This window comes from Oratosquilla oratoria, chromosome 40, assembly GCF_046742065.1.
Source record: "Oratosquilla oratoria isolate Oo_2021 chromosome 40, ASM4674206v1, whole genome shotgun sequence".
NCBI classification, from domain to species: Eukaryota; Metazoa; Arthropoda; class Malacostraca; order Stomatopoda; family Squillidae; genus Oratosquilla; species Oratosquilla oratoria.
Genome location: NC_134816.1, coordinates 4,157,652 through 4,162,651, shown reverse-complemented (window position 1 = coordinate 4,162,651; position 5,000 = coordinate 4,157,652).

Sequence of the window (5,000 nt, the reverse complement as noted above, 5' to 3'; positions counted from 1 at the left end):
AAATTTGCTCACACATACTACCTCACCCCCCCCCCCCCCGCCCATTCCTCCTCATGTAATCACAACATCATCCATATACAACCATTCTCCACTCACCTCTGTCTTCCGTCCTCTCCCTTCCTTCCTCAACAAACATTCCCCTCTTCCCCAAAGCCCCCTTCACCCCATCCATCCCCCTCATCCTAGGACGTCCCCTCATGTTCACTCCCTCCACATCTGCCTTCCATACCTCTTTTACTAGTCTTTCTTCACTCATTCTTTCCATGTGTTCAAACCATCCTAATATTCTTTCATCAACCCTATCTCCCAGCTCCTTTTTCACCCCTGTTCTCCTCCTCACCTCCTCATTTCTCACTCTATCCAGCCTAGTAACCCCCACCATACTTCTCAGACACCTCATCTCAAACACATTCAAACTCCTTCTCTCTTCCTCTCTTATGTTCCACGTTTCTGCCCTATACAGTGCTGTTGGCACAATCACTCCTTCATACAGTCTCCTCTTCGTATCCATTCCTAAATGTCTATTCCTCATTACACTCTTTAATCCACCAAGGCATTTACTCGCTTCTCTCAATCTACATTCTACCTCCACCTTCACTCCACCTTTTCCTGCTACACTTGCACCCAAGTATCTAAAACTATCCACTTCCTCTAGTCGCTCTCCATTAATGTTCACTTCCAGTCTACTGCCACTTTCACCCCTTGTACATCTCATCACCTTACTTTTACCCACATTTATCTTTAGCTTTCTTCTATCACATACTCTCCCAAACTCTGCCACCAGCTTCCTCAATCCCTCCTTCGACCCTGCCACAAGCGCAGTGTCGTCCGCAAACAACATCTGGCTCACCTCCCACTTTTCTCCATTTTCTTTAACCATCTCCAATCCCTGACCCACTACCCTTACATTCACCTCTCGCACTACCCCATCCATGTATAAGTTGAACAGCCAGGGCGACATAACGCATCCTTGACGAAGTCCCACCTTTACCTCAAACCACTCACTCTCTCCATTTCTAATCCTGACACAAGCTCTACTACTCACATAAAAACTCTTGACAGCTCCCAAAAGCTTTCCTCCTATCCCATAAATCTGCATAACCTCCCACAGTGCCTTTCTGTCAACCCTATCATAAGCCTTTTCCAGATCCATAAAAGCCCAAAAAACATCCTTCCCCTTTCCTATAGCTTTCTCACATATCTGTCTTACAACAAAGATCTGATCTACACAACCTCTACCTGTCCTAAATCCACACTGTTCCTCACCAATTACTCCTTCTGTTCCTCTCCTAATCCTCTCAATCAAGATCTTCCCATAAGCCTTCCCAACTACTAATCCCTCTGAAACTATTACATTCACACTTTTACAAAGGATTACAAAGGCGGAGCATGCCGACAGGAGACCTTTTGAACCATATCTAGGTCGGATGCGAAAAAAATCATAATAATAAAACAATAAATGAAAACTATAATAATGTAAATAACAAATATAATACATAAATAAATGCATAGGTATAGTTTAATAATAAACAAACAGGTAAGTAGTAAATAATAATAAATTGACATATAACTAATAATAAATGAAAATCAGACAGACAAATGATAACAAAACAAAAACAAATAATATAAGATAAATTATAATCATTACAGCATCTTACTTAGGTATCTATCTAAATGATTCTTAAAGCTTCGAACTGAACTACATTGCACTACCTGTGCAGGAAGTTTATTCCATTCATTAACTACACGGTTGGCAAAGTTGTTTCTACCTACTTTCAAATTGAATCTATTTCTGGACAGTTTGAGACCATTGTTTCTTGTCTGATTCTCATTCAATGTGAAAATTTGGTCACTTTTGATGTTGTCAATCCATTTAAAATCTTAAAGACTTGTATGAAGTCACCTCTGAGTCTACGCTTTTTTAGGGAAAACAGATTCATGTGTTTTAGTCGATTTTCGTTTGATTTATTTTTTATATTTGGAATCAGTTTTGTGGCTCGCCGTTGTACTTTTTCCAGTCTGTCAATGTCTTTAATGAGATTCGGTGACAATACGGAAACAGCATATTCCAAATGTGGACGAACTAACGATTTATATAGCTTGTTAATGAGTGATGGACTTTTGAAATCAAAAGCTCGCGCAATCAGTCCCAGAATCTTATTTGCTTTCTCAGAGGCTGAAATACACTGCTTGGATGATTTGAGGTCGTTACTGATAATTACGCCGAGATCTTTTTCACTATCCACTTTTGTTAACGAATTTCCAAATAATTTGTAATCGTACTTACTGTTATTGTTACCTATGTGCATTACCTTGCATTTACCTGTGTTAAATTTCATTAGCCACTTTTCAGACCATTGCTGTAATTGATCTAAATCTTCTTGAATATCTAATTGGTTTGAGTGATCATTTGCCACTCCGCACAGTTTTGTATCATCAGCAAATTTGGAAACAGTAGATTTTAGTCCATGGTCTATATCATTTATATATACTATGAATAGAAGTGGCCCAAGAACGGAACCCTGAGGAACTCCACTTGCAACACTTTTCCATCCAGAAGTTTTTCCATTTAAAACAACTCTCTGTTTACGACCATTCAACCAATTACTAGTCCACTTATTCCATGTAAAGCTAATTTAGTAAGTAGTCTTTCGTGTGGGACGGTATCAAAAGCTTTTGCAAAGTCTAGATATATTAAATCTATATTGTTTCTTTTGTCATAATTCGAGATAACTGTGTTGTAGAATTCGAGTAAGTTAGTCATGCAAGAACGTTTCCGTCTGAAACCATGCTGGCTATCATTTATCAAACGGTTACTTTCTAAATTATGTTCGATAGCAGCTCTGATGATAGTTTCCATTATTTTTCCTACGATTGAAGTAAAACTTATAGGCCTATAGTTATTTGGTTTCTTTTTGTCACCTTCTTTGAATATGGGAGTAACGTTAGCTAGCTTCCATTCTCTAGGGACATCTCCGGATATGATGGATTTCTTGAAAATAATTTCTAATGGAACAACAATCTCATTTTTCATTTCCTTTAAGATTCTTGGATGCCAACCGTCAGGCCCTGGTGTTTTATTAACTTTGAGTTTGTCTATACACCTTTTAATTTTTTCTTTTGTTATATTTACCGTAGTGAGTAAGCTTACCCTAGACTTTTCACATGTTTCAGTTTGGAATTCACTTTGAGGTGTTTCGTTTACGAATACCGAGCTAAAATAATTGTTTAAGATATTACACATTCCTTCATTTGTATATTCAAGTTGACCGTCAGCAGATAATAGTGGACCAATGTGATTCCTAACAACCTTTTTATCTCTAATGTAACTATAGAATTCTTTGGGATTCTCTTTGGATTTATCAGCGATGTTCATTTCGTATTGTCGTTTTCTTTTTCTTATTGTCTTTTTCAAATCTCTCTGTATTGATACATAACTTTCATAGTCATTAGATGTACCCGAGCACTTATATTTCTTATAAGCCTGTCTCTTTTTAGCAATACTTTTTTCCGTTTCTTTGTCGAGCCACTTTGGGCGAGCCTGATTTGGGGGACGTCTGTCCTTAAAAGGAATGTAAGTTTGAATCATCTTAGTGAGCGTATTTTGAAATATTTCCCACATCTGATCTACAGGTCTTTCGTTTAATTTTGCCTCCCAATCTGTAAGCTGAAGCTCCTGACGTAGTCCTATGAACTGAGCTTTACTGAAATCGGGTATTTTAGAAACACAAGTATCTATTCTAAAATTGTTTAGGAGTTTGAATCTAACTAAGTTGTGATCGCTATTTCCAACAGATTCACCGACTTCTACATCAGTTACCATGCTTTCGCGGCTAGTGATCAAAAGATCGAGTAAGTTTCCATATCTTGTGGGCTCTTTTACATGCTGAATTAAGTAATTGTCACCAAGAAAATCAATCAAGCGACAACCTATATGGCCATGTTCAAGGGTCATCCAATCAATGTCACTTGTCCCCTTTTCCTTTGTAAAGAGGAACTATACAGGCACTCCTCCAGTCCTCCGTTACTCTACCCTCTCTCCAGCAAATATTAAATAACCTCACCAACCAGTCCACCATCACTTGACCTCCCTTTTTCAGACATTCTGCATGGCATCCATCCAGACCAGGTGCCTTACCTGCTTTCATCATCTTAACAACTGCCTTCACCTCATCCTTCCTTATTTCTCCTCCATTCTCCTCACTCATCACTCTCATTTTCTTCGCATTTCCCACTGCAGCTATCTTCCCCTCCTTATCCTCCTTCACATTTAGGAACTCCTTAAAATATTCTGCCCATCTTCCCCTTACTGCCTTCTCCTCCATTATCATGTCTCCATCTGCACCTTTTACCTTTGCTTCTCTACTTGATTCGCCTCCTCTTCCTCTCTTAATTTCTTTCCAAAACATCTTTTTATTACTTTCAAAATTTTCTGTCATACTCTTACCCCATTTCACATCTGCTCTCCTCTTTGCCTCCTTTACCTTTTGCTTTACTTCTCTTTTCTTTTCTTTGTACCTCTCATATGACTCCCTCGTCCTCTTTTGTATCCAATCTGTAAATGCTCGCTTATTCTCTTCTACAACCTTCTTTGTTTCCTCATCCCACCATTCACTACCCTTTCTTCTATTTCCCCCTGTCCTTCTTGTTCCACACACCATCCTTGCACACTTTATGACTCCCTCCTTGAACCATCCCCATTCCTCCTCCACACCCATCTCTGCTCCATCCTTTACTCCCTCCCACTCCTCCTTCAGCTTCTTTCCGTACTCCTTCTCCTTTTCCTTTTCATTCAAGGAGTTCACTCTAAGAACCTCCCTACCTTTTGTCCCTATCCTCTTTCTCCATCTATCCTCCACTTTCAGCCTACCTTCCACCAAAAAATGATCTGATATTCCCCCACCCTCTCCCCTTAGCAAATGTACATCCTTAACTTTTCCTATCATAATCCTATTTACCACTACATAATCCATTAGCGCTCTATCTACCACCCTTCCCTC